The following is a 25,457-nucleotide window of genomic DNA, read 5'->3' as shown; positions in this document are numbered from 1 at the left end:
CTGGCTTTGGCCAATTACAGCTCTCTGTACAGACGGCGCTGTGATTGGCCAAGCATGCGGGTCATAGTGCATGCTTGGCCAATCATCAGCCAGCAATGCACTGCGATGCTGCAGTGAATTATGGGCTGTGACGTGCCACTCGAATTTGGCACGAATGGCCCATATCGTGCGTAATTCGGCGAACGACCGAACACACGCTGTTCGAGTCGAACATGTGTTCGACTCGAACATGAAGCTCATCCCTACTCTAGAGGTTGAAGGGGTGGGGGGGTCAGCCTGTCAGTGCTCAAACCATACGCCGCACACTGCATCAAATTGGTCTACATGGCTGTCGTCCCAGAAGGAAGCCTCTTCTAAAGATGATGCAAAGAAAGCCTGCATACAGTTTGCTGAAGACAAGCAGACTAAGGACATGGATTGCTGGAACCATGTCTTGTGGTCTCATTAGATCAAGATAAATGTATTTGGTTCAGATGGTGTCAAGCGTGTGTGGCGGTAACCAGGTGAGGAGTACAAAGACAAGTGTGTCTTGCCTACAGTCAAGCATGGTCTGGGGCTGCATGAGTGCTGCCGGTACTGGGGAGCTACAGTTCATTGAGGGAACCATGAATGCCAACATGTACTGTGACATACTGAACCAAAGCATGATCCCCTCCCTTCGGAAACTGGGCCATAGGACAATATTCCAACATGATAACAACCCCAAACACAGCTCCAAGATGACCACTGGCTTGCTATAGAAGCTGAGGGTAAAGGTGATGGACTGGCCAAGCATGTCACCAGACCTAAACCCTACTTTACATTCTAGCAAAGTGTCATTTCTTCAGTGTTGTCACATGAAACGATATAATAAAACATTTACAAAAATGTGAGGTGTGTACTCACTTTTGTGAGATACTGTACATCTGAACAACAGTACAGTTAATACACAGGTTTTGACTAAACCTTAAGCTCATATCTATTAGATAACGAGGGATTCTCAGTTAAAAGTGGGAGGCAAGAAGTTGGCAAACCATGGAGACCAGATAGTGTTGAATGTGTCCAACTCATGTACAGTAGTCAATTTCTTGAAAACATTGCTTGAGTGATTCTGTTTTTGAAATCTCTAAATGGCAAAGACAGATATTTCCATGCAAACGTTATAATCCTTTGTGCTTTTAGTGAGTATTTAAGTGAGAGCTGGAACGATTTACTAAGGAAAGCTTAAAGTGTTACTAAACCCAGTAGTATGAAAATAGTTTATCCCCCCTCCCACAGTGTCCACAGCTTATAAATCATCTGTTTACATTAAAATACTGCCACTATATAACTTTATGGATGATCTGTATACCATGGTTACATGATAAACTGCAGAGTTTCTCCAGTGCTGAGAGTTCAGGAAGGAGGAGATTTCCACTGCAGCCTGTATACACGCCCACATGTGTGATGTCAATATCATGTGACCTGGCTAGCTCTGATCAACATGTACAGACTGATTTTACTGTTGTGGGTTTAGTAACACTTTAAACAGGATTTCTGGATAAGGGCCTGCCTTGTGTCATTCATTGTGTCCTATATTAGCCAGACTCTTCCTTTGAAATGACACCTGTCTGGACCATACCATGGGATAAGGGATTTTCCACTTTCTGGATCATCTATCACAGCACTTTAACTCATCCTCTGGGGGTCTCAACAAATATCCTAGTTCTGAAAATGTAGTACCTAAGTCCAGGGGCCATCTGAATAATAATATCCATACTAGCCTTGGATCACAGATTCCTCACGTTCTGAAATACCTAACAAGGCACCTTAATTCAACTTCTGGAGATCTTGGTGGCTATCCCAGTTCTGAAAATGTATTAACCAAGTGCAGGTCGCATCCAAGTACAATAGGCTTACTAGGTTTAAGTCAAAACTTTGAGGTAAGCTATAACATCAATATAACACTATTGCAGAACAGGAGGCAAACTGGATCCCTACTATTATATTTCACCCCAATTTCTTTTTGGAACAGATCCTCTCTTTGCATTTGGATCTGGAACAAAGTTTGGCTCTTAGTACCATCAAGAACCACATTTCTTTATTAGCTATTCTGTTCCAGACCCCAATGTCTTCCCACTTTATTACCAAGGCTTTGTGCAGGATGTCTCTCCATGGGACTTGAATCTGGACCTCTTAAAGCAGGGGTAGGCAATCTCGGCCCTCCAGCTGTGGTGAAAATACAAATCCCATCATGCCTCTGCCTCTAAGAGTCATGCCTCTGATTGTCAGGGTCTTGCAATGTCTCATGGGACTTGTCGTTTCACCACAGCTGGAGGGCTGAGGTTGCCTACCCCTATCTTAAAGCTTCAAAATAGTTAAGACATAACTCTTTCCACTGTGACCCTTTTTGGTTCTAGAAAAGGTAGAGTTGAGGCCTAGGCCTTTCTTCCTTTTATAAATTCATCTTTGCCTTTCAATTTTACCAGGACATTCACCTTCAGTCCTTGTCTTTTTTTATTGGTAGGAGATTTATCTTGTTGTCTGGATGTGGTTAAGAATTTTTGAGTTTACCCCTCAGGAACAAAATCCTTCTTCATTGATTGGATGGACCCATGAAAGGTGTCTCAGCTTCTCAATCCTCCATGGCTGGCTCTGGCAGACTATAAAGTTCACTTATGACCTCAAGGGGGTTCCCCTTCTTCCAGGTAAAGCTCACTCTGCCGATGCTTGAGATTTGTCTGGCCTACAGTCTTTTATTTGCCAGTATCCAATCTTTTTGTAGGATGCAGTAAAGTCCAAAGGTTATAGGATTTCTGTGTCTATCAATAGACTCTGAGAAAAGGATTTAATGATAAGTACAAAAGTCTCTTTTTTTTTTTTTTTTTTTTTTTTAGGAAATGCCTCCTTTACTAGAGTAATTTTTATGGTCAGTATTTAAATTGCTCATATTTTTCACTGATAAGTAGACAGAATATATAATACAAGCAGTAGCTAATAACAGTTCTGCAATAAATAAACAGATACAAAATTAAATTTCCCAGTTTGAACATTTTCAGATGATTCTTTGTAGCTTTCCTCTTATGAATTATTTGATGCCCATTACATTACAGTCTTTTTCTCTGAAAACTCTATAGTGAAGTAGATGATCCTTTGGAAGGATATCAATTATAAAATTATATCAAGTGATAATTCTACAAGTTATTATAGTTTTTGTTGATATGGCAGTATTAACTAAAAATGTACCCATTTGAACCACCTGCCTAATTTGTAGCTAACAATAAAGTAGTCTCTAAAAAGGAAAACATTTATTTACTATGACATTTTACAGATGAAGGAAAGAAAAAGTCTTGAGGTGTGATTTAATATTTTGGAGCTCTTGGCAAGCTACTTCATGCAGTGACTTCATAGTTCACATATTCATAGTGACAGCTTCAAGAGACTACAGTAAAACTAGTACTGAAAAATGATTAATGATTGTAACTAAATTGTAATTTTTTTTCCGTTGGTCTGTAAGAAGACTTACTAAGCTGTAAACCAGTTGATCAAGATTGCATCACAGCAAAATCTTTACTATATCACTTGTTAAAATGGAATGTCTTAGCTTATTGCAAAGAAGGCTAAAGGTGTAATGTACATGACAAATGGAGACAACAACCTTTGCTCTTTGTCTTACAGCTCTCTAAATGATCAAAACCTTTCATGATATAATCAGATTTTGTAATTTTTTTGTATTTTTTTGTATGCTTCAAATATGCTTCACCCACAATCCGGCCTTGCTTTACTTGATATTTTCTGTCTTGTTTTCTTCTAAATTACTAGTTATCAACTTCTTATTTTTCCATCGCCATTAGGGATATATGTGTGTACTATATGCACCTTACTATGTTTATCACATTCTGTGTTAAAGGTACCATATTCAGTGGGATCTAGGCTCCCAGGGTTGGGGAGTTCCCTGATGAAGTCACGTGTTGTGACGTAAAGCGTAGAGCATGGCCAGATACACTAAATGAACCGGAAGTGATGTAAGAGGTGTACAACGCTGTCTATTAGGCACCGTTTGCACTGTTACTGACGTTTTTAAATGTAAGAGTCCATCTTTGCTTTTAATAAATGTGTTTAGTTAAACGTTTTTAAACTATGGGAGGTGTTTTCTTTATCCCTATATAATAACTGAAAATATTGGAACCACTTCACGTTTGGGAGTTCTGGAGTCAGTGATATTATTGAAGATTGGGAACTGGGTCCAGGACCACCAGGAATTGGAGTGATCGAGTGGGATTTAAAGATGGAGATTCGATCTATCCCTAGGAGATTGTTAAGGCAGTTTATACTCCTCATTGAGGTAAGAGCTCTGGGAGCCTTAAGTTTACAAGAATCACGAAGATTTTGCACCGAAGAATTACGGAGCACAAAAATTTATTAGAATAATTTATTATAAGAATTGGTGTCACAGGATATTGTTATAATTTTGCCACACTTGTTGATAAGACATTTAGCACAATTAATTTATCACAGTTTATTTATCACCATATTTTTAGTAGAGGAAGTTGCGCTGACCATTATTTATATATACCCTGTTTCCCCGAAAATAAGACCTAGCCTGATTGTCGGCGAGGGCTGCAATATAAGCCCTACCCCCCAAATAAGCTGTAGTTAAAGACCTTGTAAGTCTTATTTTCAGGGTAGGGCTTATTTTCGGGGAAACGGGGTAGGGCTTATTTGGGGGGTAGGGCTTATATTGCAGCCATCACTGACAGTCACACTAGGTCTTATTTTCGGGGAAACAGGGTATCCATTGTTTTGTGCACTGTGTACACTTTAGGTTTAGCAGCAGTTTTTTCACTATTTGATTTAGTTATTTGTTCACTTGGTAGCGCAAAGGATTATCCTATTTCTTTATAGGTATTTTTGACACACCTCGAAGTGTCAGATACATGCAGAAGATGGAAATTAGCACCAGAAAGTTAGGAATTTTCTTTCTTCTTTCACAACTTGGGCTTACTTTCCTTTAATAGGATTGTTTTAAGTCAAAATTCATGTTCTTAGTTCACTTACCAAAAGAAACAGTCAGGATACACAAATATTATGACATTGAAATTTATTGTTAAGGCCCATGAGTAGGTAAGCTATAGCCACAAATTTTAGTTTTGTATACAATACAGAAGAATTAGAACCCCTGTCAAATGTTATTGCCATCTATGTTTCCACTTGGTAGATGCATCCTTGCTATTTGTTCTAGTGGCCATTGGCACCAAAACAGAAAGTAATGGGGAATCCAAAAAGTTGTCAACAGAACAACAGGTAAGGTTAAATCATGTAGTGACAGCTGTTTGTAGAGATTTCCCCATTCTTCCATCTTGTATCTCCAGGACAAGAAATTAATGAAAATCTGTCCAACTGAATAAAGACAGAGAAAAATACATTTACAGGTTTTTACCCTTCCCTACTCTATCCAAAGTTGGCAATGCATATACTTTAACTGTTTAAAATCCAATTGTAGAGTATAAATACACATACCTATTTACAGATAGACAGACAAACACACACACACGCAGTATTTACTATTATGGCATTTAATCCTTGCAAAATATGCATGTATTTACAAACAAAATGGGTACATCTAATAAAATATCCTCATCTTCATTTCAGTGCATAAGACCTTTATACATTGGACTTACAAGAAAAAGAACCGCTGCTCCAGGTGTATAAAGATAAGGCTGATTGGAGTATCTTGCAGAGTGTTAGCTCCGGCCCGCCTCCATAGGAAACTTGGAAAGAAGAAAGAAATGGCTGCACATCCAGAATTTCCGATTGCCTTTTATTTTGTTTCACAAAGATAACACCAAAGACACCAAACTGTGGTCACGTAGACGCGTTTCACACATACATCTTGTGCTTAATCATTACAATAACTGAGACAACTGATAGATCTTAAATAGACCGCCCCAATAGCTACAGGTGTTCTGGGGGCGGTGATAACCAGTGATGAGAACACAGCTCGATCAATCACCAAACCTCAGCCCCAAAGAGCATGCGGCTAGAAACTTGAGTAAAAACTCAAACTGAAGGTCCATGTTCCCATGGATACCAAAAGGTCCTGCATACACATAGGAACATGGACAAACAGTCGCATGTAAACATTTATAAATATACACAGGGCTTAGTTGTCAACTGAGAGATTTAATTTTATGTGCTATGACTATCTGCTTTCAACCAACCAAATTTGTATTCTAACTACTCTGGTGCTTATACATGTGAAGCTTATAGCTCAAGAGTCTCTGCAGTGAAATGAAAAGTAATATTTATGCAGTGCACTACAAAATTAACTATATGCACTTGAAAGATTTTTAATCTCTGTATCCATAAATCTACCGACATAACTCCAGATAGGTTAGTAATTATTTTATAATTTAGCATTGAACATTTGCAATATATATTACCCTAAATCAGTTAAAGACTGATCATGTAAGCAAAAGACTTCATAAACATATTTATTACAAATAAGTTACACAGATACATGAGGTATCATATTTTTTCCACACATAATCATTTCTTTCTAGTCTGTTCTTTTCAAAATGTTGATAGTAAAGAACAAAAATGGAAGGATAAGCAAAAGATAATGCATAAGATTAAAAGGACTAGGATTTATTGTGCACAAAGGAAGAGAAAAACATAAAAAATAAAATGTGGTTTAAGAATAGCATTAAAAAACACAGCAGTACGTATTGTAAATGATCTCAATCCCCAAGAGCATCATCTTCCATTAAAAAAAGAACGTGTGCAAACTGGTATCCTGCCGATCTGATTCTTTGTAACAAGAGTCTATAATTAAAGCATCTGCAGAGATGGACAGATGTTGAAATATATATTCCACAAGTATAGAAATGATGGTATGTTTTTCAGTGTTGGCTACCATAAAATGTTGACTCATGGATATATCTAATGCTTAGGAATTCTTCACTAGACACTTAATGTGGATTATGATTTGGAATGTTTTACCTGCAAAAAAATATTTGTTTTCTTTACCTATGAAACAATCATAATTTTCCAGTGAAGTATATTCTTGCTGTATAGACATAAAAACTATATTATATCATGTATTATTAAAAAGCTTATTTTCTAGACTCAGCATGTTGCATGTTCATTACTGCAACAAAGTTTTGCTAGTGATGTTTTGAACAGCACATTGTAAACTTCCCCTAACTAGTTTGCTGTAGTGATTATCACTGGAATACAGAAAATGATTTAAACAATAAAGTGAAATGTAATTAAGAAGAGGTTGTTCCAAATAGGTATACATTTGTATGTCAGTGTTTTATCACTACAGAAATTGTAGAATTGATTAACTGTGGTAAAATAGTTAAAAAAAAAAGTTAAAACAATTGAAGTCTAGAACATACATGTAAAGAAAAACAACACAAATACAGTATTGCAATATATTTAATAACTGGATTCTTGCAACACAACTTAAGCTGATTTATTAAAAGAGCTGAGAATCTTCATTCAATAAATTGTGTGAATATTTATTTAATTTAGCCAATTATCCAATCCTTTGCAGATGCAATGTTGTGGGTTTTTGCTAATTTTTTTACAACATAAATGCACTCAAATGGGGCTTCAAAGGGAAAGCCCTTAGGCTGGGTTGGTAGCCGGCTCCACATGTTCAGGGTGGATGCAGTGTAGTTTCAAAAAGCGTCCTGTGTGTTTTTGGGTCCGGTTCAGGTGCGAATTCAGGCAAAAATTTGCCCCTGAATCACACTTCAACCGTTGAACAGAAACACATTAGACCCTGGACTGCAAACTGCAGCCGCACCTATGTGGACCCGGCCTTAAAGTAGATCCCCTTTTTGCAAGGCACACATTCCTAAAGTTGACCTTCTATGCAAACAGAAGGTCTGCTTTCCGGCCAATTGCCCCTTCCCTCTCTGCCACCAAAATAAATAAGCATAACATTTTAGAAGGTATGCATAAGTCATTGTGCCTCACTGCAGCTTCTGGCTACTCCAAATCTCATGGAAATGCATTCCTTCAATGGGTTGGGATGCATTCTCATGGGCTTTTGAATACCCAGACATCCCAAGAAGCAGTGATGAGGTATGTCTCCAGTTAAAGTGGATGTAAACCCTCACATTTACCCAGTGGAGTGAACAGCCTCAGATGATACAGAGAGAGTAAACAAATCCTCCTACATATTTTTTACATGTATATCTGCTGTCTTTAGCTTTATATACAGTTTAGAAAGTGCACGTCCTGTTAGAAATGTATCTTCCTGATTCACCTATGGGTGTGGATTTTTGCCATACACTGTGAGACAGCTGTATTGGAGGAAAGGCACACACCCCCTCTCCACATAGGCAGAAAAGGGAAGAAACAATGCAGTGTTGTGCTGTGAATAGACCAGTTCTCTGCTAATCTATTTATAGCACCCACCCTAACACAAAATTCAGCCTGGTTTTATCACAGTTGACGGAGAACTTGTCAAAAGTTATCATGCTGATAACAGAAAAATGGAGCAGGAGAAAGCCATGGCACTTAGGGCTTTGAAGAGAGATAAGAAAGCACTGCAGATATATGTGCCCAGCTCAAATTTCATGAATGGGGTTTACATCCACTTTAAGCAAAGTTTTTTTTTTGTTTTTTTTGTTAGAACTTTGTTTTATAAACTGTTTTACCTGGTAATTTTGTGTGGGTGGTATAAGGGCTAAGAGGAAAGTGGATCTTCCATTTTTCATGGAAGGTCTGCTTTAAACCCCAATTGAACGTACATGAAAAATATTATAGCTAGAATCCAGGTGTAGTAAAATGGTAAGTGATCTATTTGGCTGGTAAAGCAGCCACAGTCATTGTAAAACAGCTTTTCCCCCACAGTCATGTAGTGGTCTCTCTGTATTGGTCAGACATGACCCTGTGAGCCAGAGGAAGAGCTTTCCAATAAGTAGAGAGGATGAGCTCTAGCTCTGACTCTCATGTCTGCCACCGGCAGCGAGACCATTGCTTCTACACAAAAGCAGCCGCCCATTTCTGTGGAATGAAGGTGGGGGGCAGGCTATTTTACTGTGGCTGATTTATTACCCAAACAAAGGTAGGACTTATTTCTTTGGTTTACCTGTATTCTTTTCACTGTGTTTTATAGAAGAGTTCAGTAGGGATTTAAGAGTCCTCTATATTTCATTTGTAATGTATTCTTCATCAAAAACCCTACTTATTTATTCTGGAACCTCCAATGTCTACTATGATTAAATCTAAAAATATTTTTCTTACCACACTTTTTTAACATGTTTGATTAAAATGTAATATCTGTAATACATAGATTTTTACTAATCTTTGTAGTCTGTAACTTGCTTCCTACCTTCTAGCATAAGCAATTAACATAGTTTAAACATAACAAATGCACTAATAACAACATACAAAGCTATAGGTCTAATGCAAGTACCTTGTTTCTGCATCACGCTTTAATTCAACATATTATATATACATATTTTAGGCACATTTTTTACCTAAAGTATAAGTGTGTTGTGTTTCTTATGGCGCAAGGAATAGGTTGTATTTAAATGTATAAGACTGTAGAAATAGCTCCTCCAAAATGTTCTCCCTAAAATATGCACAAGAAGCCTGCTTCTACTTACGAACAAAAACTGGAAAAATGCAAGTTATGTGTTTTGAAACACATAGATTTATACAGCAATGAGAATATGAAAACTGCAGGAAAATAGATTAAAAAAGTCAAATAGAAAAATTAAACAGATATAGCCTAACACAGTTTTCTTCCACAATAGTAGGGTATATTTATTAATATAATGCAGAAGATGCTCAGCTACTTGACAGTCATAATAATTACAGAATGGTAATAATTTCATAATTTTCAACTTCATATGTTTTTAATATCATTGTGTTAAGGTGTTGTTTTAAAATGATTTCTGTAATGTTTCATGTGTAAATTGTACATCAATGCCTTTTTTTAACGAATTTCTTTAATGATGCCAAAATGCTGAGAAAAAACAAAAAAATAAAAACTGCCAACAACCTTTACAATAATGCACTTACTGACCTCTGAAGTGTGGTCAGGTGGCCTGGAAGGTCCAATAGTAAGGGTTTGTCACTGTGCTAGTCTTCTCCCTATAAAAGTCAGTGTTCCAAAGAGCTTTTGTTCATTGTGTGATGCAGAGTAAGCAGAGAAAGCTCACAGAAGGCAGACAAAGTTAAGTGTCCATGCTGTTGCTCATCACTCCAACATTATTAAATGCTGGTGGTGGGTATTAAATGTCCACATTTATATTGAGGCACAGTATGTGTTTTGCACTCTACTTGTCACATACCTGATAAGTGGACCAAGATGACAAATGCAGCCTGTTTTATATCACCTGCCCAAGCATATCTAAAAGTACGACAGAAAGTGCAAAGAAACAGGAGGAACATAATGTGCAAGAAGATGTAGCTTGCAGAACCGAGGAATGGAGATGTCAACCAGAAGGATCCAATAGAAGTCGCGGGCAGGCCTGTCAGGTGAGGAGTCAGCAGGAGAACCAACTATACTTCTATAGCAGATTGCGGAGAACTCCTAGAGTATTTTTCCAGGAGACAGATATACCTATACGTGTAACAGAAACAACTTCAGTCTCTGCTTGACTGACATACACTCCCTTGTTTTTTTTTTGTAGGTGCTTTTTTCTTTCTATTTTTCATGTTAGGGTTAACTAGTTCTTGACCATGCTATACCAAAATATGTTTACAGTGTGGTCGTCCAGTTCTGGGAGGGCATACATGGACATCCTCCCAGAACCACACCCTTGTGCACCCCCTGGGGCACACATCTTTAGACACACCTTTGGACACAGCTAATCAAAGTTTGTGGTAAAGGATCAATCACAGTGGTCCTTTACCATGTGATCAGCTGTGTCCAATCACAGCTGTGAACAAATTCCTTTTGTCACGCACTGTGACAGCGTGAGGAGAGGACAGCCAGTAACCTGCAATTCTAACATTTACAGCGATATCAGTGCAGCCCCATCAGTGTTTATCAGTGCCACCTCTCAATACCCATTAGTGCTGCCTACCGGTGCCTCCTCATCAGTGCCACTCCATCAGTGCCACCTATCAGTGCCCGTCAGTGATGCCTGTTGGTGCTGCCTGTCAGTGCCCTTCATTGCGTCCTATCAGTGCCCATCAGTGCCACCTATCAGTGCTCATCAGTGCGGCCTCATCAGTGCCCATCAGTGCCACCTCATCAGTGCAGCCTATCAACGTCCATCAGTGCTGCCTCATCAGTGTCCATCAGTGCTGCCTCATTAGTGCCAATCAGTGCAGCCTTTGCAGCCTATCGGTGCCCATAAGTGCCACCTATCAGTGCTCATCAGTGCAGTCTCATCAGTGCCTTCTCATAAGTGCCCATCAGTTCTGCCTCATTAGGTGCCCATCAGTGCCACCTCATCAGCGCCTATCAGTGCAACCTATCAGTGCTGCCTCATCAGTGCCTATCAGTGCTGCCTCATCAGTGCCTTACACTGATATCAGAGCAATGATCATCAGTGCCCTGATTATGAGTTCAGCCCCATCAGTGCCCATCTCTGCTACCTATCAGTACCCATTGGTGCTGCCTATCAGTGCCTCCTCATCAGTGCCTATCAGTGCCAATCAGTGATGCTTGTCAGTGTCATATGTGCTGCCTATTAGTGCCCAACAATGACACCTAACAGTGCCTATCAGTGCCACATATCAGTGCAGCCTCATCAGTGCCTTTTCAATTCCCATCAGTGCCACCTGATCAGTGCCCATCAATGCCACCTCATCAGTGCCCATAAATGCAGCCTATCAGTGTCCATCAGTGCTGCCTCATCAGTGCCCCCTTTTGGGGCGCCTCATCAGTGCAGCCTATCAATGCCCATAAGTGCAGCCTATCAATGCAGCCACATTAGTGCCTCCACATCAGTGCCCACCAATTCCGCCTCATTAATGCCGCCTCATCAGTGCCCATCAGTGCAGTCTATCAGTGCCCATCAGTGCTGCCTCATTAGTACCCATAAGTGCCTTACACTAATAATCAGGGCATTTTTGGGAATTTATAGATCTCTCCACTTTTCTGGTGGATATCAGGCTGTCCACCAGTTCACATTATTTTCTAACATTACCAGCACAGAAGCATCCATATATGGGCTGTATAGAGTCATATAACCTTAAGGTATACACAATACGCACATATTTAGTGAGATCCCTTTGGATAGTGTTTGATATTATTTCCCCCTTATATATTGTAATTGTAGGTGGTTTACCTTATAACAACATCTTTAACATACCTTACTCTGCCCAAGATAAATATAATCCAGCTTGGATTCTCAAGCATATACCAAGTACTAATGTGCTATTGTAAGTATGGTGTCTTGGGTTGCTTTTAACATGTTCCATTTTTTGTTGGTTCATATGGAGTATAGATCTGTGGTAGTTATATTTCTATGTACTTTGACCAGGGCATATATACACTATCTATTATATACTGGGAGAAGACTGAAAACAATATGAGAACTTTTAGCCCCTATGTTAGCCCACCAGGCTTAAACCGCATGTGGACATGCTGCCATGTTGTATGTGAGTGCTATATAGACACTACCTTATATTTTGTAAACACGATCTGGTACATGTATATAAATCAGTAATATATGTCTATTTATTTATCAGAAAAAGATACCCAGGGGGCGTGGCCGACCGGAGAAGAAGATGGACGCTTAAGCCTGCAGCTCGTCAGCCAGGGGACACAATCCGCCACAACAGGCCACCATCACGACCCACATCCACATCATCCTTGCCCCATCCACCCACCAGAGCAAGATGCAAGCCTCCAGAAAGAGAATTACGGAGCATATACCTCAAAAACTTACAGAGTTTGCCTACAAGCCGGCGCACACTGGATCGCAAGATGGCGCCGACCAGGCCGCGCCGCGAGTCTCCTATACCGACCTCCCGGATGCCATCGCAGACCAACAACCACCTCCAGGTACCGCTGCTGAGCCCCACTATACCCCTGAGGGTGACCCTCTTCCTCCCAGCCCAGCCAAAGCTAAAATGCGGTTGGACGCGCCGCAGCACTGGACGCAGCGTCCACAAATTGAGGCCCAGGCTCTTACTCCTCTCTCCATGGATCAGGCCTTGCACTCATCCATGGCTGCATTCCCCACCTCAGGGCAGCCAGTTATGGACACAACATTAAAAGATATGCTCCTCTCTCTGCAATCATCCCTAATGACAGACCTCTCATCCATGTTTCACAAAATCACCTCTGACATCCGCACACTGGACGACAGGGTGACTAACACTGAACAGGGCCTACATGCCTGTACCTCTACAGTGAATGTCATCATTGATACCTATGATGAAGTCAAAGAAGAGCAAGCATGGATGCACGCCAAGCTGGCCGATTTAGAAGATAGGTCTCGCAGGAACAATGTTAAACTGAGAGGAATTCCTGAGAGTGTACCACCCGCAGACCTCCCGCGTTATGCAAAAGAATTGATGCACATTGTCATCCCCGAAGCATCTCCACGAGATGTGATTATCGATAGAATACACAGAATCGCTAAACCGTCTCACCTTGCAGCCTCAGTCCCCAGAGACGTGCTGATGAGGATCCACTTTTACCACATAAAGGAAAAACTCCTCATGGGAGTAAAAGCTAAAACACCTTTACCAGCTCCCTACACTGAAATTCAATTCTTCCCAGATCTGTCTAAGTACACTCTCCAAATGAGAAGACAGATGAACCCGATCACCAAATGTCTACAAAATCACAAAATACCATATAAATGGCGATACCCAGCCACCATACTCTTAGTGCGCAATGGTCAAAACCATACCATCGGAAATCTTGACAAAGGCCTAAAACTCCTCCACTCCTGGGGAATAATTCCAGAACTGCCAAAAGAAACCCCTCCAGACAGAGGCCCCAATGCACCCCGTAGGCATCTGGAGCACACTTTCCACTGAAGGATGATCCTTTCAATGCTACCCACGGCCACCGATCGTCATTACAGCTCCCCTGAGCGCTGACAGCTTGTTACCCCTGATCTCTTCTTCCCGTGTCATTAACTTTGTGCACCCCATTTAGAGGAAATCACGGTGTTCAACACCCCCTCTTAGTCACCATTTGCTATACCCATAGCGAAAAGATACACCGAATCACTCACCAACAGAGTATCCCACTGATACTGTTTCCAGTTGTTATTCTATCTCTGGTTATTCTATTTCTTTTTTTTTTTTCTTCTCTCTATTTTTGAAACTGATGTTCTCCTATTGAATTCTACTACTGTGCTCCTTAACATATTGCTCTATTCGCAGTCTTACAGTCCACCCTCCATACAGCTAACCAGGCAACCACAGGCCTGCAACTAAATCTCGCCTTCAAGCCACTGCAGGGCCACGTCGTATCACCCCTCTACTAGCCTAAAAGACTTCCGAATCTAGGACCCCAGCTCATCTTCACCTGACTTCCGCCTCCAGATCTCCTTTGAACCTCAAGACCATCTAACCGTAAGTGCCATCTGCATCGCTCAACACCCATACCACCACAAGATGCCGCTCACTATTCTATCATTAAACACCAATGGGTTAAACCACCCCGCCAAACGTCACTCACTTTGGAAAACTGCCGCAGAACTCCATTGTGACATTCTGTGTGTCCAGGAAACACACCTGATACCACACCATTCTTCCCTCTGTAAAAACCATCAATTTCCCCATATTTTTCACGCATCACACTCCCTGAAAACCAGAGGAGTCATGATCGCAATTAAGAACACTGTTGACTTCCACCTATTAGATGTACTCACTGATCCTGAGGGTCGCTATATCATTCTAATATGCACCATTAACAAAGTGACTTACTCTATCATAAATGTCTATGCCCCAAACTTTCGCCAAATGAAATTTCTCCGTAAAGTTCTTAAAGCAGCCAGACCTATCCAAAAGGGTCACATGATTCTATGTGGAGACTTCAATCAAGTCCCAGATGCAACCATGGACTCCACGTCAGCAACAAAAAGAAGGGAATCACCTCTGAAAGCATTTTTACCCTCCCACGACCTATATGATGTTTGGCGATGCCATCATGGCTCAGAACGGGACTTCACTTTTTTTTCTCCCAGACACAATTCGTATTCGAGAATTGACCTTTTTCTCACTGAAAAATGTATTCTACAAAAAATATCCAGCTCTGTGATCCACACCACGACATGGTCGGACCATGCCCCTATCTCAATTACAATCCAAGACTCCAACCTACAACACAACACTTTTTTATGGCGAGTAAACAACTTTATTATTCAACATGACAAATATGCCCCAGAAATATCTGAACAAATCACTGATTTTTTTACACTAAACAAGGGCTCAGTGCCCGACCCTGCCGTGGTGTGGAGCACGCATAAGGCGTATATGAGGGGGATGCTAATTAAACTGAGCTCCCATCATAAACGGAAGAGGACGCAGCGCATAGACGAACTGACAGCTCAAATAACAGCCCTAGAATCAAAACATAAAAAAAACCCTCATGACTCTCAGACGAATCAACTTCTATCCTTACGACAGGAATTCAGGTCTTTACTCCTGCACTCATATGAATTCCTTTTAAGGAAAGTTAAAGCATCTACCTATTCCACCTCAAATAAAGCAGGAAAGAAATTAGCACAACGCATCAAAGGTAGACGCACAAAATCTAAAATTGATCAATTGATCCACCCACACACGAAAATCTCCCTAAGTAATCCCCAAGATATAGCTGATGCCTTTAGCACATATTATGGAGATTTATACAACCTAAAAAGAGACCCTCATACCCCACAACCCACACTAACTGAAATAGACGCATTCCTCGACAAAATAAATCTACCCAGACTGACTATGGACCAACTATCCGCCCTTAACGCACCCTTCACTGAAAATGAAATTAAAACTGCCATAACCTCGCTACCCAGTGGAAAAGCACCAGGACCAGACGGATTGACCGGGGAATACTATAAACAATTCGCCCCACAGTTAACACCTCACCTAACCGACCTTTTCAACAACGCTGCCTCCTCTTCCAATTTCTCCAATGAATATTTAAAAGCTTTGATTATAACGCTACCGAAACCAGGGAAGCAGCCGAACACCCCACAAAATTTCCGCCCAATCTCATTGTTAAACCTAGACCTAAAAATTTACGCTAAAACAATTGCAACAAGACTAATTGCAATCATGCCCACCCTTATCCACCGAGACCAAACCGGGTTCACGAAAGGCAGACAGACTTCTGACGCCACTAGACGGATGATTAACCTCATCCACCATATAGAATGCACTGGAACGCCTTCTCTGCTTCTATCTCTAGATGCAGAGAAGGCGTTCGATAGAGTCCATTGGTCCTACTTGAGGGCGGTTCTACAGAAATTTGGGTTCCAGGGCACTATTCTGAGCGCCATCATGGCACTCTACTCCACACCTGAGGCCCAGGTATATGTAGAGGGCATGCTTTCACGCCCATTCTCCATTACTAATGGTACCCGACAGGGGTGCCCCCTGTCCCCCCTCATATTCAATATGCTAATGGAACCACTTGCGGAACATGTCCGCTCCCACCCACAAATCTCAGGCCTAAAAATTGGCGACTCCCACCATAAAATCAGTCTCTTCGCCGACGACGTGATTCTCATCCTTTCCAACCCGACTGCTTCCCTGGGTGAAGTGCAAAAACTGCTAGAATGGTTCAGCTCGGTATCGTACTATAAAGTGAATACGACTAAGTCCTTTATACTAGACATTAATATTGATGCTACCACGAAAAACCTTTTACAGCTACAATACCCATTTGCGTGGGCCGACACTGACATTACCTACTTAGGCATCCAACTACCACGGAAAACCAAACACATATACCAATACAACTTCTTACCCCTTCTCCAAAACATTCAAGCGACATCACAACAAATATCAAAACATGAAATTTCATGGACAGGTAGACTTGCAGCGTTCAAGATGATATGCCTCCCCCAAATCTTGTACCACTTCAGAGCTCTACCCATCCCTCTACCTGTCTCCTTCTTTAGAACTCTTCGTACAATCTTTAACAAATATCTATGGAAAGACAAAAAGCCACGGTGTGCCCACTCCACTCTGACTAAACACAAACTAGCGGGAGGTACGGGTTCCATAGATTTTGAGGATTATCACTTGGCAACCATCCTAGCCCAACTTCCCTCCTGGTTTCAAACCCATTCGTCAACACAATGGGGACAAATAGAGAAGGCTTCACTCACCCACTCTAACCTAACAACATGGATACTTAGCATACCGCTAGGCACCACAATCCCAACTGCTATATCACCAACTATGAAGGCCACGGCTCAAGCGTGGAAGAAACTGTCAACCCTCTCGCCATCTACCCCCACAATGATGCAATCCCATATTCCCTTAAGCGCCTTGCTACACCTAATGCCTGAACTCTCATTATCAACATGGAACCTCAATGGCATCCATTATCTACACGAATTATTACATGACAACCACATCAAACCATTCCCCCAACTACAATCAGAATACACTCTGCCTTCGATTGAATACTATACCTACCTCCGCATACGCCACTGTTTGAAAACTATCCCCATCCCTCTATATTGTATCCAATCTAAAACCTGGGACTACCTCACCAACCCTACCACGAAAACTAAAGGAATCTCTTACTTTTACAACATCCTACACCAAAAATGCATCTTCTCAAAACTGAAACCACATCACAGGTGGGACATTGATCTTGCGTACACCTACTCAAGTGATCAATGGCAACATGCCCTCAAGTCCATATATACAGCCACCAAATGCGCGGCCCTCTGGGAACTAACCCAGAAGATATCCCTGCGCTGGTACATGACACCAGCTAAAATAACATCCTTTAACCCAAAAATTCCCAACACTTGTTGGAGATGCAAATCCTCCTCAGGTGACCTATTTCATGTATTCTGGGCATGTTCTGCCCTTAAGAAATACTGGGAAAATATTTTCCATCTAATATCACAAGTAACCCACACCAGGATCCATCCACAACCGGCGCTTGCAATCTTAAACTTAAATATAGAAGAAATACACCCTACATCCAGACTAATAATCACACATATTCTACTGGCGGCCAGACTCAATATTGCTAGACAATGGAAGTCTGACAATCCCCCGACATTAGCCCAAGTTGTAGACACCGTGGCCCTGCACTGCAGCTATGAAATAACAACTGCAGAATACACAGGCCATGCAGCACGAGCACACAAAAACTGGCAACCATGGACTGATTGGACTAAAACTGCACACCCCACATAGTAGCACAACACCTTAGATCACACTTTCTTGACCGAGCAATATGTGCAACCCTACTGGGAGACATTTCTATTCAAATCACAAAGTTCATAATAGACAAATATGGTGAACATGTTTAGATGTGCGGAAAGGCCTCTCCGCTTCAGGGGTACTAAAGATCCCACATGGGGTGCCCCTCCAGCGGAATGGCCTAAATGTAATCAATAACACTCTCACCAATACATGTTTACTACTGGTTACATTTAAACACTGTTTGTGGACTTATGTTTATATGCTTATATCACATATGTTTAATCAAACGTCGTTGCACGACGTACAATCTCGAAATTGTACTCTGTATTTCCTTTATAAAATCAATAAAAATGATAAACGAAAAAAAAAAAAAAGAAAAAGATACCCCACTTATTATGGTCCTAAAGAACTTCCGCAGTGAGCGAAACATGTTGACCTTTGGATGAGGCCCTATTTACCATCATTCATTTAACATAGACTATATTGCATGATATAAAGGTTCTTTGTTGTGGTCCAGTTGGGGTATATCCATCTTATTGGCCCTAATGGGCTGTATGATTTTAAAGATTTGTATACGCAGTGGCGTTTTTTACTATTGAGTGTAAATAAAGATTGTTACTTTGGCTGCAACAGCCAAAAGAAAAAAAAAATGTTCCTGTCACTAAATTACCAAATTTACATTGTGCCCATACTGTCACCTAAGGAAGGCATTAAACACATTTTACAACTAGAGACTCCTTGCAACTCTCCATCTCACCCATGGCAATCTAAACCTTCCACCAGGGTCCCCAGCACCTAGTTCACTGTGAGCAACACATAACTTCTCATGGCCTCCTCCTCCACTATCCACAATTAACAACAATATGTGGTAGGCTGAACTACTTCATGATATTTTGCCCCTGGCAGGGATAGTTACTTTGTTTACTTTCTATACCCCAGATGTACCGTGTGCCAGACACACTACCTTTATGCTACAGTATGTTGTGTTCTTGTTTCATGTTAAATTGTTTCACTTTTAGCTGGCCATAGATGGGTAGAATTTCAACCAAACTTCTTGGGAAAAGAAGTTTGTTTGTTTTTCTAATCGTTAAAGTGATTGTAAAGTGTTGGGTTTTTTTTCTATAAAAATAACAAAAATGTTATACTTACCTGCTCTGTGCAGTGGATTTGCACAGAGCAGCCCAGATCCTCTTCTTCTTGAGTCCCTCTTCTGTGCTCCTGGCCCCTTCCTCCTGTTGAGTGCCCCTACAGCAAGCAGCTTGCTATGGGGACACCCAAGCCGAGCCACAGCTCCATGTGTCCTTTCAGACACAGAGCTGTGGCCCGGCCCCACCCCTCTCTCTCCTGATTGGCTAACTGACTTTGATTAACAGAATTGGGAGCCAATGGCGCCAATGGCGCCACTGCTGTGTCTCAGGAGGTATAGTCTTGAATGGCTGAGACAGTCGTGGTCATAGGTGGACAGAGATGGGACTCAGGTAAGTATTAGGGGGGCTGAGGGGGGCTGCTGCACACAGAAGGTTTTTTTATCTTAATGCATAGAATGCATTAAGATAGAAAACCTTCTGCCTTTACAAACCCTTTAAGCCAGCCATAGAGAGTTTTAAATATGTCCAGTAGGAACAGGATTAATTTTGATCCATTTATGGGTAGGCTGTTTGTATTTAAGTATTGATCGACTTCAGTACAACCAGCCTGTCTGTTTTTTTTTCTGTGACCACTACAGGTATCTATAGGAAATCTACCATTGTTAGAATACAAAAGCATGGTGGGAGGTATTTCCCCCAGAAACACTGACTGTGGGGGAATTGAGCAAAATTGCATAACCTATGGCCTGCCTTATGCTGGCCATACATGTATAGATATTCAATAAATGTTTGTTCAATTTTCTAATCATTAGTGGAGTCAAATTGACCTTTGTTTTTTACCACAGTGATTAGAAAATTTGAAGGAGCAGAATAGAAAACTTTTCTCGATCAAAAAAGTTTCCAGACAGTGTGCGTGGTTTTCATTCAGAAATTACAGTAATTTTAAAACTAAACATTAAAATCAAGTGAAATCTTCAAGTGGCATTCGTCCATCCATTGAATATACAAAGAATTTTCTTACAAATATTCTCACCTGCAAATCTACTGGTGTATGGCCAGCATTAGTAGGCTAAATAAACATTTGTTTTTGACCGCAGTGACAAGAAAATTCAAAGGAACAGAATGGAAATTTTTTTCTCAAATGAACGAACAGTGTATGTGGTTTTTGTTTGGTAAAGTCCATTCATTCCAAAATCAAATGTTAAAAGCAAATGAAATCTTTCAAATGGCATACAAATGTTGTGAGAATGTTTCAAGAATCTTTGTATGAATTTTCTTAATACTTAGAATTTTCTTTTGTAATTCTATCCATCTATGGCCAGCTTTACTCTCTGTTTATCACTTGTATACAGGGCTATTATTTATATTTAATTTTATTCTGTGTATGAACATTTCTTGGATGCTGTAAAGGGTATGGTCCCTCTTGATATGGAACCATAAGCATTTATTTGCTCTCTTTTTTTTGCTCTCTTTTTCACTTATCATACAATTACTTCCCTTAATGTTAAAGGGCTTAACAGCCACTTCAAGAGAGCAATGTTATGGAAGGAGGCACTCAAACGTAATTCTAATATTTTATGTGTACAAGAAACACACTTTACCAGGGATAAACCACTCAAATGCCAACGCAGGCTCTACCCAATTATTTTTTGCCAAGATGAAAAAAAGGGTAGTGATGAAGATGATGAAAATCTGTTTCCTTTCAACGGCAACATGTAGAAACTGATATACACAAAGGATATGTGTTACTATCAGCCTCTTTCAATAACCACCCCCTGGGTATAGCATCTATTTATGCCATCAGAAGAAAATTTACAAACCTGTTATGGATAAACTTCAGCAGTTCCAATAAATATATTGCAGCCTAGTAACATATACCTTCCTAGGAAAAGTAAAAATAAGGCATCTTTCTTATCAAATCTCATCAAAGAGATGTGCAGAATGTCAACCATTCTCCCAGAGGTGCACCAAGTAGGGGAGCCCAAGATTCCCCTTAAATAGTCCCCTTATTGGCTACCCAGGCTGCCACCCCCACACTAAACAAGTGGCACCGGGAACAGTAAAGATGGTGACCCAGACACATGCCTACCCTGAAAGGCAGTGGGAACTTGTAAAGGAGGCTCTGGTCCTTTCCTAGTCCCCTGGAGGCGTCACTCGTGATGAAACACGTAAAGTGTACCATGTGGTCTGATGCCTAACAGTGCACCACATTGTACATGCTGCTACTTTCTTATCTTTGTTAGTATATACCTGGGATCATTTACAATAACGCCAATAAATTATCCCGCAGTCCCAGAAAATAGCACCCAAGTAAGGCCAATTAAGACTTCAACTCTCAGAAAATGGGCGCTAATGCAAATGGAAAGCTGCGCTATTGCCGGCGAACATGCCTGTCAGATCACATATGCAGGAATAGTGGAAATCAATGGGTCTCGAACCTGCAAAATCCTCAGTTCTCACTTAAGGCTTATATGCAAGTTCTTTACTATAAAAAGTGTATGGGGACCCGGGTACTGCCCCAGGGGACATGTATCAATTGGAAAAAATGTTTTTAAAACGGCCGCTTTTCAGGAGCAGTGATTTTAATAATGCTTAAAGTGAAAAAATAAAAATTAAAAATTCCTTTAAATATCATCCAGAAAGAGAGTAACACTGCTCAGACTGTGGATAAAGATTGCCTCTTGGGTCCTGGCCCCGGCTCACCACTGTCAATAGTAACTGAAGAAAAAGAATATTGGTTGCACACCATGGAAGGAAGAACTTCTGTAGAATCTGGAAGCCCCCTTTAACAAAGGGGCAAACAGATCCCGGTCCCCCTCCCTATGTGAATGGGTATCAAGTATATTGTACCCCTACCCATCCACAAAAAAAAAAGCAGTGAAATGTGACAAAAAACAATAGCCGGTTTTTGACAATTTCTTTATTGTAAAATAGCTCTGAGTGGTCTTCTCGTCTGAGACGTGTCTCCTGCCGTCATCTTCTCCTGGTGCTGTCTCTCTTGCCACCATCTTCTGTCACCGTCTCTCCCGCCACCACCTACTTCTCCCGCTGCTGTGTTATTTCTCGATGCCGTGTTCTTCCTCGCCACGGTCTTCCTCCATTGTGTTGTCACCCGCTGTCTGGAGTCTCTTACACAGCCATGGGAAGTGACTATCCGTTGACGTCACATGGAAAGCCCATCCCCTTTATTTTTTGGCATGGGGTGTCCCCTCTGGGTCCATACTAGACTTGAAGAGCCTGGTATAAACCTGGGGGGGACCCCATGCAGTTTTTTTGTGATTTTTTGCACAGGCCACAAAACGCATAGATGTGAACTAGTACCATAGGAACACATGTTTAATGGACTGTAGAGTGTTTCTGCAAGCTGCAAAACGCACAAAAAAATGCATAGGTGTGAACCTAGGGTCAGGGCCAGGTCACACTGGAGCGATGCGGGAACCCTGCGAATCCAGTGCGGGTTCCCGCATCGCATACAACTCGCAGGCAGTTCACACTGCCATATACAACTGCTGGGAGTGTCAGTAGAAAGCTAATGACACCCTCAAATCAGTTCACATATCGCAGAGTGAACTGCAAATTCAGACAACACCCATGCGATCCGATTCTGCTGCGGACCAAAAAAAGGGTCCTGTGTGAGTTTGATCCAAATGCGATGCAAATTCAACCATACAATCTGTATGGCTGAGTTTGCATCACACAGACATCGCATGTGATTTGCAGTGCGGGGCAAATCACATCCGATGTTGGACAGCACAGCAGTGTGAAAATGCCCTAAGGCCCCTTTCACACTTGTGCAACTTGTCCTGCTACTCCTGCTTCCATAGACCACAAGATTACACTGGCATTGCTTCAAATCACATAAGATTTTCAGTAAAAAGCACTGCAAAATCACAGGACTTTCAGGTTGCACAAGTGTGAAAAGGGCCTTATGGACCTCAAGTTGTATGAAAAGTCGGCAAAGTGTGAAAGGAACCTAATGAGATTCATTGATAACACCTTTGAATTTGGCCCCATTTGCACTTGTGTAACAAATGCCTATGTAATCTTGCGGTATATGGGCCTCAAGTCATGTCAAAGTCAAACCAAAGTAGTTCAGGGACGAATTTGATCCACTTGCAGGATGCACATGTGAGAATATTGCCTAATTCAAAGGTATTATCCATGAATCTCATTCACACTGCTGCAACCTGAAAGTCCCTATTTTGCTACCACTTTACTGCTGCAACTTGGCCCCAACTTCTGGGAATGCCTGTGTAATATTGCGCCCTATGTACCTCAAGTCAGCTGAAAGTCACACCAAACTAGTAAAGGGACTACTTTGAAGTTGTTGCAACTTGAAGTAACACAGATATGAATGATTATCATTGAAAATCATGGGGTACAACTTGTCATACAACTCAGAGGTCCAAATTTGCTGCGAAAGTCACCCAACTGTTAAACAAGTCATATATATTTTAATAGAAAGGAGCTCTCATTTATATTTGCATAGTTCTTACTGATTTACATCAACAGAACAAATGCAGGAAGTGATGTGTGCACATGGGCCAGAAGCAAATGTGTGGTGATGCCAAACAAATCAATGAACCCCACCCACACCAAATCTAACTACCACATCCACCCCAACATTGAGTAGGCACAAGTACATATCCTACACTTACCCGGCAAATGAGCAACACCTCCTCTTTGCTCATGTCCACCTAGACGGAGGTCCTGACCAGCACAGGAACTTCCGGGTAATTACAATGACTAATTTCTGGGTCAGAAGGTGAAACCACACTTTTTTGATCGCAGCTGCAAATATTTGATCGCAACCACAATTAGAATTTTTTTCTTTTCATTTATTTGCAGATATGCAAATCTGTATTTCAACATATAATATTTGAAGGTAAACTTAAGGGAGTTCGATAAGAAATGGTGTCCCTGGGATAGGAGCAGGTGAATTACAAAGACAAAGGCCCAGTTTGAGCCCTGGTTCACACTGACAGCGGGAGGAAATTGTGCGAGTTCAGCTGAACTCACACAATTTAATTCCTGCATGTCAGTCCTGACTTCGGGGGGGGGGGGGATTTCAGAGACATCTGTGCAGGTTTCACCCTGAAGTCATCAAAAAGTAGTACAGAAACTACTTTTGGAAATTGCAGCACCGCACCAATTAGAACGGTGCAATTGCCTCCAATTTGACATGTCAAATCGCATGTCAAATTACACCAATGTGAACCAGGGTTGACACATACAACACTGCCTATCCACCAGCTGAATTCATTACCTGCAATTCTCCACAGCTGTTATAAATAAAGATTTACTTGCAGGTGTGCTGAAGAGATACATTTTTTGGTGCACAAATACATATACAAATTATAACATAAAAAGAAAGATATTGCACTTTCTCAAAACCACCACCCCCAATATGAATTAAAAAGAAGATAAAAGAAAAAAACAAAACACACAAGCTCAATAATGTACTTTTATTTTGCCAGCAGAAACAAAATTATGTACATTCATTTACTAGCTTAAAAAACAATTCTACAGGATATATAGTGATACATTTAGCAAAACAGTTAGCAATTGGGTTTTAAAGGCCCTGCTCATAGAAGCTTACAATCTAAAATTTGTCTAACCCTTAGAGTGGACACAGCTTTACTTTCAGTGTATAATGGATAACATTTCATACTACAACTCACCTACCAGCCCACATCATTTTTGTCTCCAAGATTATAGAAACATACTTAACAGTCATTCTTCTTACAAAACATTCCAACATAATATTAAAAAAGGCACATATTCAAAATATAACTCCCACCACCAGCCCACAATCAACACACAAACATGGGTGACCATGTTCTGCTGGAAGCTGCATTTCTGTGTACATGATTAAGTAATGAGATCAAGGAGCAGAAGGTCAGCACATGCTCCCAAACCATGTTTGCATGGTCAGACAGGAACAATACACACACACAACATTGACAGCATAGCCACATAAATCCACTTTTGATGGAAAAAATGCACAAGAATTTCAGCAAACAAACAACGCTAGTTGGGCATTGTCAATATGCACAATATCATTCCTTCTCC

Source organism: Aquarana catesbeiana, linkage group LG02, assembly GCF_042186555.1.
Source record: "Aquarana catesbeiana isolate 2022-GZ linkage group LG02, ASM4218655v1, whole genome shotgun sequence".
Classification (NCBI taxonomy): domain Eukaryota; kingdom Metazoa; phylum Chordata; class Amphibia; order Anura; family Ranidae; genus Aquarana; species Aquarana catesbeiana.
The sequence above is the reverse complement of the archived record's forward strand: the minus strand, read 5'-3'. Positions refer to the sequence as shown.